Source organism: Coptis chinensis, chromosome 9 (assembly GCF_015680905.1).
Source record: "Coptis chinensis isolate HL-2020 chromosome 9, ASM1568090v1, whole genome shotgun sequence".
Classification (NCBI taxonomy): Eukaryota; Viridiplantae; Streptophyta; class Magnoliopsida; order Ranunculales; family Ranunculaceae; genus Coptis; species Coptis chinensis.
In genome coordinates, this window is record NC_141464.1 from 66,112,342 (window position 1) to 66,126,392 (window position 14,051).

Sequence of the window (14,051 nt, forward strand, 5' to 3'; positions counted from 1 at the left end):
TGGAGACATGAGTACTCTTCCACATATGTCTCCATATTCTCCTTGTATCTCCATATTCTCCCCCTCAAGTTGGAATATACAAGATGGAGTTTGAACACACAAAGGCTTGTCTATTCCGACTTGAACTGAGCATCGAGCACCACTGCGGCATAAAAGGCCTAAAAAAATGATAAACGCGAACTAGATAACCCCAAACATGATGAGAATCACAAAAAAAAAAGAACGCAAACTGGATAACCCCAAACACGATGAGGATAACAAACAAATGCAGACGTAAATAAGAAATTGAGCGCCTTTCTAATGCAAGGTATATAACCGTATATAACCTGCAGTAGAAAAAAAAAAAAAAAAAAAAAAAAAAAAAAAGGTCAACAAAAGGATTAAATAGACCAGCTCGCCAATTCCAATCATTATCCCCCCAAGGCCAGCAGGCTTATCCACATGAGCTGAATTTTGGGACTTTGATAACTCCTTTTGGTTGTGTGCAACTGCTACAGGGTCGTCTCTCCCTATGGCAACATAAGCATACTTTGCAATGTCATTATACCACATGTTGCTGAGTACGAGGCTCAGGACATACAGCGGATAGAACCAAAATATATAAAAAAGTTGAATAAGCCCATGATGTAAAATGGAATACAATTTCTCCACCCTTCCAATAGAACATGGATCTTGTGACCCAAATTGTTGGCACTCATAAGGCAATATCCATTGTAGTGTTGGAATAACAACCGAATTAAATACGAAGATACTTCCTAAGAAAATAAAAACCGTTGAAGAGAAAAGACTGGCTAGTTCGTTTAGAAAGTTGCTTCGATCTTAGACATAATAAGACAACTCTGTGAAGACAGCAAGCTTCTTTGAAACCGAGAAGCCACAGTACAATTGCTTGTTTAGCTTTCGTTCTCAAACTATCCATTGATTTTATCAGACAGAGACAGAGAGAGAAACAGAGACCTCCTGGAATGGCAATAGCTCAACGTGTTCTTCATGAGATAGAGGTCGTGTGCCCCTATAATACTTCAAACAAACAACTTGATTTTAATACTAAAAACTGAAAAAGAATTGATTTTTTTTTTCTTCTTCTTGTATACTAATTTTAGGAAATACCTCTTCTAGCATACCACTAAACATATATTTGAACCTAATGTTCTGATACCATGTAGAATTTCATATTAGTGTTGATACTATGATAGTTATAACATTGTTCTAATGAGAGAAAAACCAAGAAGAATAAGAATTTAGAAGAGAGTAGGCTAGAATAATAGGGTTAGAATTCTTGTATTGATGTTCTCTACCCAGAATTGCATACTTATACTTATACTAAAACTAAAACATGATAATAGAAACGTAGCTACTAGATATGAATGTCCACACTTATAGAAACGTGGGACTTTCCATCTTGAACATATTCTAATACTGACATATTCTAATATGCTTAAAATCTTACAGATGAGAAAAAATGGGGAAAATGGAATAGAATATGGGTTTGACTGAGCTCGAGTTCAGTGCGAGCTGCCTGCATATCAAGTCCTCAAGTGAACTTAAATCAAGTCAGACGTAGTTTTTCATTGAAATTGTGTAGTAGAAAGGTAGATAGAGAATGGAGAAGTTGTCTGGAATTCTCATCCTCTCTCCTTAGTAATTCCCTTGTGATTTATAGCACATGACATTTGGTCAATGACTTTAAATGTGGGATTTGAATGAGCTTAAATGGAGGATAAATGAGTACGTGCATGGCTGTTGTTACAGAATTGTAGTAACTCAGCTATCTTTTCATCTCTGAGTGTTAAAAGACCTGGCTGAGGTCTTAATATGAGTACACCTGGCTGAAGTCCTGATATTGTTTTGTGATGAGTTGTGGTGGACACATATATAATATATATTGGCTATGTATATTAGTCTCTCACACTCACAAAACACAATACGGTTTGTGTGCAAATTAAAATACTAACAAATTGGGGATGGTTATATGAATTCTACTAAAACGAATTTCAAATGAACTCCACCACTAAAATCAATGAATTAGAAGTTCAATTTTGGTTAAGATGTTCTCCACACAATATAGATCATTTGAAGATGTACAACCTCGTCAAAAATTGTTTAGAATGTTACAAAACTATCCAACAGCCCAAATTTGTTTAATTTTGTAATATCTTTTGACAGGGTTAAGCATATTTAATTATTTATTTAATTATTTATTTTTTTGTAGAAGTGTTCTCCATCATGTGATGTATACATTTACAAAAAAAAATTAGCTCTCAATTCATCTTGTACGACCACTTTTAGGACTTAATTAGTGTTTTAGCTTTTCTTTTAATTACTATAGACTGCCTTGTCATATTATTTTTTTGGCTTTATAAACCACGTGGGGATCTCGAGATAAGCCCATCTTCATTTTGACAGTTAGCTCTAATTCAAAGAGAGAATGATCTCATCAAGACTATATATATATATATATATATATATATATATATATATATATATATATATATTTATATTTTTTTTTTGTGATTACGTGAGGATTTTGGGTGCAACAAACTAAGAAGTAGTAATTGTAAGTTGGTAAGGCTACTGAAATAAATTTAGTTACTGGACCCTAAAACTCTAGTCAGTCATAATAATCTGTTATGGAATTTTTGAAATTCAAACAATTCAAAAAATTTCAGGACTTTTTATAATTGCCGTAGAACTATTTAGAATCTGATGCGTGTCTTTCCTATACTTAGTACTTAAAAACCACAGTTTTCGGGACTTACCGTTATGGATTATGGTAAGAAAAGTAAGAATGACATTCTAGAATGCGTCATGCCTGATTGCCTGCTACTAAGCCCAAAAAGAGAAGTAGATTCCAGGTTATCTAAAAACAAAAACAATAAAAAGTACAGCGTACGGAATACTGTTAGTCAAATGTACAACCGTGCAGTCAACAGAAACGAGTACGGTCATTCAATTGTCGGGTGGGGTGGGAACGCAACTCACTTGGTCATCCCAACGTATGATGCAGACTTCAGTCCACGACGGCTAAGATAAGACATCTCATATACAAAAAATTAATCCGGAAGAGAGGTTGAGAAGGCATCTGATGATTCTGATACAATGACCCAAATTTTAGTTGGGTCCTCACTCACGGCCTCGTTTACTCAATGTTGGTTAATCAAATCGTGTTTGTTCTATACTTCTATTCTTAATGAGCAAAAAGCTGATGTAAGAATGACACGTGTGATATAATTAATTTATAGACAACCGTTTTCGCACTAGTGTTTTGGCAATGTCCGATGGAATGTTTTTGCATAGGGTGTGGCAAAAAGAAAGTAACTTATCGAAAAAAATATATAATTAATTTTTGGAGCAAAGTTATCAATTTCAAACCGAAATTTCTAGTGTTGGATAGCCAATATGATTTGCAATATTTACTTGAAAAAAATAAAAATAAAAAATTGATCGATGGATCAATTTCACATCCATTTTGTGATCCTAAAGCAAGTTACTCTTGCAAACTCCGGTATGTTACTGCTCCATAGACCATAGGGATACATCTTCAGGCAAATGTGATCCCTTTTTTTATTGCTGCCTCTGCCAGCAAAGTTTGCTTCTCTGTAAACATGTGTTCATCTGACCTCTTAATGGAGCTTGCTATTTGTCCTATGCATCTTTTGTTTATTTTTATTTTTAAATTTTCCCTACTTGCATAATTTGCATGCCTATATATTATTGGCGGATTAGGGGATTTGGCAGCCGCTCTAGGCCAGTTGTAGCAAGGCCTGCTTCATTATGGACCAGATCACCAGACTAGACATTGTGTTCCATTTGAGGCTTCAAGACTGGGCTGAACATGGCGCCTCATATCAGGGCCAGTTTAAGGTTGTCTTCCAATGGGCATTTGACTGGCAAATGAGATTTTGCGTTGTAGACTTGTAGTGCAAGGGGAGCACGTGTATGAACTAAAGCAACTTACTAGTCGGTGTTGAGGTCTCTCGTCCAACCCAAGGTGCAGTCTGGCGCAAAATAGTTGTGGAAATTAAAAACAAATAACCTTGTGTTTGTTGCTTGTTGCCCCAGCCCCCACATCATAGGAACTGGATCGAATATAATTCCATAGACAACAATATGGAACCCAAACTATCTATTTTTTTTTAAAAAAAGTAAGAATTATCTTATATATAATGGGGATAAGGGATTTTCCAATTAGTTCCCGTATTTCCGGTTTTACAATAAAGTTTTTTATCCAAGGGTATCGGAAAATTGGACAGCCACTTTCTTTTTGCTCTCCGCGGAAAGGATAAATTGGTAATTTATATCATTTCTCAGGACTATAAAACTCAACGTCCTCAGAAAACAGAGACAGAAACACCGTTTTGCGGTTTCCCAAATAAAAAAAAAAGTAAACCGTTCATTAGTCTTCTCCGTTCCTGATATCAATATAACAAGAACAAGGGGAGGGAAATTTTATGACCAAATCCTTACTTGGTTTTAAATATACAAGAATATCTTCTGGCATGATGAAGAATAAGATTATATTAAAGGGTGTGATCGTTGCGATCTTCTGCAGAGAAAAGAAAGATGTCTCCAAGACACCATTTCATGGTATTCAATTCCATTTAAAATCATTGATATTCCTGATAAAACAGCAATCATATTAGAAAGGGAATATAATATGATGGTGAGAGCATTCAAGATGTGGTAGACTGGGATGAAAAAGATGTCGGTTGGGATCACAGTAAGAGGAACTTCTGTCTCGCTCTGACTGTGGCCAAGGGACACCGACCTCGTTTAGAATACTTTGCACTTTGACACGAGATGCATACGAAATTGTCGTCACTGTCTGTCTGCTAATCAAAGAGACTGGGGAGTCTTTTTGTTAGAATATTGCTTACGAACTGTAAGTACATTTTTCACGTACTGTACCATTTTCTCATTTTAAGATTGGAATTAAAACCCAGTGAAACCCAAATGTTTTAAATTCTTACGAAAAACCCAACAAAAAATTAAACTCCTCTATTTTGATCTCTCTTTTCAGCACCAACAACAATCTTTTTCTTCATATTCTCAATCAACTATTGATTTCTCCCTTCGAAAGATGATCAATAATCAAGTAAATTTTCCAGTTATTTCTTTATGATAGTAAATATAAACATAAAGATGTAAAGATGTAAAGGTATAAACTCCGTTATCTATCTCTATGTATTCTCTCTTTTCTCGCTTATTCTATTGTTTGTGTTAGGACTTGGGAAGGAAATTCCATCACCAACGACACAAGTTTTATTAAATATTTCATTTTTTGAAAAAGGTTTAGTATTTCAATTTCTATTGATTGATTGATTTTCCGACTGTCTTTCCTTTATTGCATTTATAGTTCGACGTCTTGCATTGGCTTCACAAATCATATGTTCTTGAGGATCTTTGTAATATATATGGATAAATACGCCCAATACTTGGTATGCAGATTCTTTTATCTTTCATGGCTAAATATGTTCTTTAATCTGATTAGAATCATTTTTATTGTTCAAGACATCCAATAGTCGTGATTAAACTTTCAGGATTATTGTGGCCATGAATGATTATTAAACAGTATGGCTCAATGGCATATGCTATTTCTGTTTAGTGTTTCTGTTGCTTCTTTTATTATTATTATATCATTGGGTAGGTTTCAAAGTTAAGCCACGGTTTCAATTTTGTTCGAGTTTCCATTGAACCTTATTTCAAAGGGGTTCGTAAAAGGGTGCAGTGATTAGGTCTTTGGTTTCTCTTATACCTTTTTAAAACGTTATTTGCGTCTCATGAATGGTTGTAAAAACGCCGCTAGTACCAATGAAACAGAGTGTAGTTTTATTGAAGGGATTCAACATTTCTAATCTGAATTCTTTCGTGGTTCCTTTCTAAAAAATCTCTATAGAAGAATCTTCTTAGAAATGCTGTGACCATAGCATCCCAAGTAGGAATGGTTTTATGGTGTAAGCCATTCATGTAAGAAACATTGGTTTGTGAATAATGGCACTCATGCTACGTTAGCGGTGGTTGGCAGGGATTATGAATGAAGGTTTCTAGGAGCTTGCACAAAGAAGATGAAGTCATGTACCTCCGCAGAGGCAGAATTGTTGGCTACAGAGCTAGCAGTAGACTTTGGAAGTATACAATCTTTGAAGGAGATGCAAAGGAGTTCATAGATGCTTGCAGAGATGGAACTGATAGTGCACCTTGGATGTGGAGATAATTCATCCCTGGAGTCACATGATGGAGGTACCACAATTGCATGGGTTTGGGCCTATTGTTAATAGCTTGTGATAAGTGCTCAAAAAGTGATATTTAACCCTCGATTATGCTTCTTGTTTAGCCATCTTAGTGGACTAATAGTGTTTGTAAGTTATATTTTATGATTCTACAGGTGAAAGAGAGAGTTTTGTGGAATATTAGAGAAAATGGGGTAAAACGAAGCAATTCGGAGTATTAAGGATCAAATGGGAAACCCGTGGACAATCATGGAGAAGGCCAACGAATTGAAGCTATTAAAGATGCGACTTGGACCTATTTTAAAGCCTATTTGGAAGCCCAAGGCCAAAGGATTCATTGTTTGGACCAAAGCCCGCAAAAGAAGATAGAAGGATAGAGCAAAAGAGACAAAATAGGCTTATGCATCTGGGACGCATGGATCGAGCGTCCAGACGAATTGATTACGTCTGAGATGCATGAATAGTGCGTCTAGACGTATGGATCGACACTGTAGCCAATTTCTTCTCAGTTTTGGAGATGAAGTTGGACTCTGAAAGAAGTTTATTTGTATTAGGAAACAAATGACGGTTTGGAATGCTTCTAGAGCTCATTGTAAGCTCTATAAATAGAGGACCTAAGTGCCTCATGTAATTTGCCAATTCACTTATATTCTTGTCTCCAGAACTTGAGGCAGAAAAAGATTAATAATAAAAGATCGGTTTTAACTAGCTGAGTCTTAATAAATTAGTCTTTCTAGTCTTATGTTCTTCGACTCTTCTTCTTCTCATTCTTCGTGTTCTTCCTTCTTTATGGAAGGCTAATCTTCTCCTTCAAGGGAGGAGATGAAGCCAGTGCTTAAGGTTTAATGATTCTTCTGGTTCATGGTGTTCTTCAATCAGGTTAGTTCTTTATATTTTTTGTTATTAGTTTCATTGCCCACACTAAGGATGGAAGTATAGAATAGGGTTTATGTTTTGCAATAAACCCTATTCTATCATGCTAGTGTTCTTTACTTTTCTTATAGTAGTATAGTTCTTTAGAGTTAGGGAAGTATTCTTTGTGTTGCCTTAGAAGGGGTAGCTCAAGGAGTGGCTGCCTAGGGGAAGTATTCTTTGTGTTTGCCTTAAGTGGTGATTCATTGAATGGCCGCCCTATTAGGAAGTACTCCTTGATGTTGCTCTCGGTGATACATTGAATGGCTGCCCGAGCTTACATAAAAGGAAATAAGATATTAATAGCATAAACATAGGAACAACCTTAAGTAGAGTTAATTGTTAACGATGTTTCGTCCAAGAGGGCATCGACACTCGCTCGATTGCGTAATTGTAGTCTACTTGTAAGAACAACCATGAAGCAGAAGGTCATAGATTAAAAGTATTGGTGGATTCTAATCTCTTGAATTCTCTCTCTTATAAATTCTCAATAGTTTAGTTTAATTTAGTTTAGTTTAACATTAGAATCTAAAATCTCTACAATCATAGTTTTTAATCCCTTAAACCCCCTTTCCAGTCCTGTCCTTCACATAACATACACTTAAAAGTAGAATGATACCCTACTCATCCTTTATTTATTGAGGGATAATTAGGTTTTGATACGCTTCTGTTTTGTTCAACGACCAACCACCATCTACATACACAAAAAGAGCGCGTGTCAAATTTTTTGGTTTTAAGTTGTTTATGTTTAACGCGTTTTCTTCGAGATTAGAATTTTTGGATCTTGAGGTAATTTTAGCCGCATCATCCATCCTTTTAAGAAAGAAAGAAGCTTGAAGGACATCTCGAAGACAAGATCTACCATCCAGGTTAGTCGAATATTCATTCTTTTTATTTTATTCTTAGTATAGTTGCATTGTAGTTTAGTTTTATTGTTTTCTAGTATAATTGCATTTAGGACCTTTTCAACAATTGAAGTTGTAAGCCAACACAGTAAAATATCAAACTCTAGTGTTTCTTGTTTGAATCTTGACAAACGGACTATCGATGCGTAGGCGTTGGTACTTAAGCAATCCAAGTGATTCACCATAACCCTAGAAGAGAGCGACTTTAGACAACGGCGAGATACTAGTCGCAAAGCCCAACCCAGTTGAAGGAAAGTAGTTTTACATTTTAGTATAACTTAGAATAATTGCATACTATTCAAGCATAGTAGGATAGTTTTTCGTTATTTTCGCGATAGCATTTTCTAGTGTATGCCCGTTGTCCATATCATCGTCCCAAGAAGAAGAACAACAAATGGACAAGGTTTAACAACCGACTCACAAGAATACTAGATGAGATTGGTACAATGGAACGCGAAATGATGGAGGTGTTTTGGATACCAATAATCCCGGTTATCCCACCCATGCAAGCATAACAGAGGAAGAAGCCGAGTGATTTCTATTCACCAATCATTGGAGACCCACCAAGCGGTATTGTTTTTCCGAGGCGAAGCTAACCCGGTTTGAACTTAGAGCATCAAGAATCTCTATGCTTCCAAAGTTCAATGGTTCGCATAATGTGCGACCTTATGTTCACATGAACAAATTTCTATCGATCCCTCGAACTTTCAAGAACCGAGAATATCGGGGATGAGAGTATCAAGTTAATTCTTTTCCACTCTCACTCGAAGAAAAGCATCCGAATGGTTAACTACACAGCCGATCAATTCAATCAACAACTGGGAGAAGTTGAGAACAAAGTTTATGAACAAGTTCTACCCACCCCAGAAGACAGATGCCATGCAGTAAGCCATTAGCAATTTCAAAGGGAAGGTGACTGAAGAATATCATCAAAGCTGGGAGAAATTCAATAATCTACTAGTCTCATGTCCACATCATGGTTATGATAAGAGCACACTGGCTTATTTTTTCTTTCGAGGACTTTCTACTATGAACAAGCAGATGATACAATCAATGCATCAAGGTAGGTTTACATCATTGGATGGAGAGGAAGCCTACAACTTTCTCGAGAATTTAGCTGAAGACACTCAACAATGGAGTACTAGCAACGAGGACGTAGCTAGAGTGGAGGGGGTGCCGAAGCAATTTGGCAACCAAATTCAAGAAGACCCATATCAAGCAATGTTATCAATTATGGCAAGCCTATCAACAGGACTTGAAACTCTGAACAAGAAGTTTGACCAGTTCTCTATGAATCCTCTAAAAGCAAACAATTTCCAAGCTAAACCTCAGCCAACCAAGCTTTGTTATGTCATTTGTGAGCTATGTTCTGATGAAGGCCGCACCACTGAAGAGTGTTCAGATTATCGGGATACTAATGAGCAGGCATGTAGTATCAACTTTTAGGAAGAAATAACCGGTTCAATCGGGGACAAAATTATTGGAAGACACAAAATACAAATCGAGGAATTTTCCTCCGGATTCCAAAATCGATCAAATCGGTTCGAATAACCAATATCGGTTCCAAAACGCCCCAAAGAACCATACGTAAATCAACGGTCATACCGAGAACCGGCAATACCAAGCCAACACAAATAGAGAGTTAGTACCGGATCTTATGAGTGGATATATTGCCCTACGCCTCGGTCGAAAGCAAAACAGGTTATCTCACATCCGGAAGAAGCTATCACCACCATTGTCAATGAGTAAAACGGACAAATCAAAGAACCGAACTTGGAGAGTAACTTTAGTGTCATTCAAGGCGGATAGGGCAAATCATTTGCCGCTTTGACGGAAAGATCGAAAGGAGCATTACCAAGCGGTAGAGCCAAATCCGAAAGGAAGAGGTGTCCTGCAGGTGGATAACCTGGAGATTACTCATGAACAAGTTAATGTTGTCACCACTCTGAGGTCAAGCAAGAAAGTTGATAACAAGCTTGTCTATGAACCATGAAAAGATTTTGCGGAAAATGAGGTAACTTATGTTCCCACCATCCCACCCAGTTCTAACATTCCAGATATATTGTGGAAGTAAGTAAGAAGAAGCCATCACGAGTGACTCCACCTGTCATTCCACTATCTGTTACCAAGCCAACCGAAGTCGAAAGAAGAGAACCGATATTGAAGAATCCGCCAGCACCGTTTCCTTTGAAACTAGTGAATACCAGAAAAGATGACCAATACAAGGAGATTTGCGATGTATTTCAGAATTTGCATATTAATATCCCATTTTTGACCGCCATCAAGCAAGTCCCCTCGTATGCCAAGTTCTTGAAAAATCTAGTAAAGAAAAAGACCAACATTCCGAAAGAAGCTTTTCTTGCTCAAAGATGTTCATCGTACCTACAGAATCAAGCAGTTGTGAAACTGAAAGATCCTGGAAGTCCAACTGTTACATGCAAAATTGGAGATTCTTTGGAGGAGCAAGCTTTATTAGATTTGGGTGCCAGTGTGAATATTCTACCATATTTCGTCTACGAGAAGTTAGGCTTGAAGGATCTAAAACCGACTGATGTTACTTTACAGTTTGCAGATAGATCAGTAAAGATACCTAAAGGAATCATTAAAGACGTCATAGTCAAGATCGAAGATTTCTATTATCCGGTTGATTTCATAGTACTCAACACAGCACCTACATCTGGTAGGCAGATACCAATCATTCTAGGCAGACCATTCTTGGCCACTGCAAATGCACTCATCAACTGTCGAAATGGTAATATGACGTTATCCTTTGGTAATATGAAAGTCGAGACCAATGTTTTCCATATGTTACGGCAACCACGAGGAGGTGTGTAATGGCCGCGTGAACGAGGTATGCATGATTGAAAGCGTTATACACAGGATTATTTGACTCATTCATATCCTGGCCGACGAGTTGTTGAAAGCTCTGACAGACTTAGACTGTGAGGAACTTAATGTCGAGGCAATCAATGCGATTTCGGATTCATCACCTGTCATGGATGACAGCAAGTTCAGAGAAAAGTTTGAATCACCTATGCCTGATGGACCATCTAAAGAGCTTAAGAAGGGAGCCTAAGCTAGAATTGAAGCCTTTGCCGTCTACACTCAAGTATGTTTTCTTAGAAGATTTGGGAACCTACCCAAGAGTCATTGCATCGATTTGGTCAAGAGCGAGGAATCCGGGTTAGTAGCACTTTTAAAGGAACACAAGTCAGCTATAGGTTGGACAATTGACGATATCAAGGGAATCAGCCCTATGATAATTCAACATAGGATTCATTTAGAAGAGGAATCCAAGACTTCTAAGCAAGAGGTTGTCAAACTCCTTGACGCTGACATTATCTACCCTATTTCTGATAGTCAATGGGTTAGTCCAATTCAAGTTGTGCCGAAGAAGTCCGAAACCACAGTAATCGAGAACGAGAACAATGAGTTGATTCCAACCCGGGATTTAGATTTGGATGGAGAGTTTGCATCGATCACAGGAAGTTGAATAGCGCATCGAGGAAAGATCATTTTCCATTGCCTTCCATCGATCAGATGTTAGAAAGATTAGCTGGACAAGCTTACTACTACTTTCTTGATGGTTACTCAGGATATTTTCAAATCCATATTCACCCTGAGGACCAAGAGAAGACCACATTCATATGTCCTTTTGGGGATTGTCTGCATCATCTCTCCTTAGTCCTTAAACGTTGTTGCGATACCAACTTAGTTCTGAACTGGAAAAAGTGTCACTTCATGGTAAAGGAAGGGATAGTGCTGGGTCACCAAGTTTCAAAGGAAGGAATTCTAGTAGATTAAGCGAAAATGTCTACAGGAAGTAAACTAGGTTGCTGTAAGAATTGCCATTCTGAAACTTGTCCTGGGTTACATCCATTAAGAGAAAATTGTTGGTACAAGGTATACTTTTGTCAATCACATGCTGAGAGAGATCAGAAGAATTCCTACAAAGTGGAACCTAGTGGGTGGGAATACCAGTCTTAAGGATCTGACTATAAAGGACTCAAAAGTCTTGAGGATCTGACTTTAAAAGACTCACATTACGTCTTGGGGATCTGATGTAAAAAGACCTAAAAATTTGTTTCTTGAACTAATTCTGATATTCAGCATCAATGGTAATATCCTACCTTTTTCTCATCCATTTCATTTACTTCTTTATACATTGAGGGCAATGTATGCATAAGTAGGGGGAGGGTGTACTTGAGAAATGAATTTCGAAAATTAGTTTTCAAAAACAAAAATATTTTTGTTTCTATATCAGTAGCATGAGAAAAATGAATTTTAATGATGAGTCTGGGATATATATTCTATACTGCTTAGTGTTGAGTTTGATAGATAGTTGATATTATTGATTTCATTACCACTTAGACTATTTATTATGCTCGGACATAGTTTTTGTTGATAGAATTCTTTATCAAGGCACCACCATAATACTTGGTCAGTTTTGTGTACTTTTGCTAGAAGAGAGATTTAAACCCCTAGTAAGCTGGAAGTAGAATTTTTAGACTTAGCTCGTGAGACTTGAGCTTTATACCCATTCTTTGGAGAGTTCTTACAAAAAATCCGAGTCTTAGTGACTCAACATCTTTCAGTTTTTTATGTCGTTTTAATATAGTCTCATTATTTTGTTGATTTGGTTAATCACGAAGTGACATCAACTGGGGAGATAGCCATTAGGTCTTGTAGTCTATTTGAAACAGAGTGTCATACTGATAAGTCAAGTAGTGAACCCATTCAGCATTTATCCCACCTAGTAGGACCATCATGTTAAACCCTTTTGAGTCTTACAATAAGCCATTTTCTTTCATAAAACCCTTTACTCTTTACCCAACTCCAGACAAGAAGTATAGCCAAAATCTTTATCAGCCATACCCATATGTTTCTAAGAATACGAGGGGCACAAAGCGGAAGAAATAGCACAAAAGGAAGATTACAAGGAAATACCAGAGAGATACAATGAAGACCATCACTCTGTTCTAAGTGAAAGAAGCTAGTGGAAAACAAGCATATCCAGTACTAATCAAGAATATACCACTGAGCTAAAAAAAAAAAAAATGTGTTGAACATAATGGATGGAAAAGCTAAGACAAAGGAAGAATTTTCTATGCAATACAGAATTTGAAGAAATCTTCCAAAGAATGAAGGAAAACCCTTAGTGTTTTCAGAAACAACCTTAGAATCTTTTTTACCTTTCCTTCATAAACCAATACCCAAGCCGAGTTATAACCCATGACTTATCACTACAGTATGGTACAAAGTCTAGATAGGTGAGAGGATGCTAAAGTGAAGGACCCTGTAACGCCCGTATTTAAAATACGTATTTATTTATTAATTAATTAATTTAATTATTTATTTAAAATTGGTTGGATTGGATTTGGGATATGTGGGCTCGATTTTTGGGCCCGAGTCTGTATTGGGCTTAAGTTTCAAACCCAAGTATATATTCATATTTTTCTAGAGAATAGGGTTTTTAAATAAAAAAATAATAAAAATGGAGACAGAGATAAAAGCTCGTTGGCTAGAGCGTTGGAGCTCGATGATTCAGATTAGGAGGGATTCGTCGTCGAGCTGTTAATAAAGGTGAGTAGACTTAACTCTCACCACTACTAAAACTATAATTTCCGTCTGTTTAGAATTTACCGACTTCATAAACTAAGATTTTCGTCTGTTTAGAATTTACGAATTTACTGTCCAAAATATATAAGTTTTGTTCATTCTTCCGGTTCATTCAATATTCTGCCGGCTGTCCATATAAACTGTTATTGTGAGTATTATGTAGTTGATTGAAGTGGGGAGATAGTGTTGCTGGAGGCGCGAGCCCCAAACATCTTCCTCTGTCCGGTATGTGTTACTGTGATACTGTGGGGGTATTGATATATTGATTTGAACTGTTGAAGCTCGAAAGAGTGTCAATGGGGGCGCGAGCCAAACCAACGTTTGTCCTGTATGTGGTTTGAAACTACTATACTGTTGTTGTGTGGGTTGATTTTATTTTGATTTG

The 14,051-nt window shown here is 36.9% G+C and overlaps 1 pseudogene; it reads right to left on the bottom strand.

Moving 5' to 3' along the window:
- Positions 1-297: 297 nt before the first annotated feature.
- Positions 298-925, bottom strand: LOC147477447 (protein EI24 homolog pseudogene; annotated as a pseudogene).
- Positions 926-14,051: the final 13,126 nt, after the last annotated feature.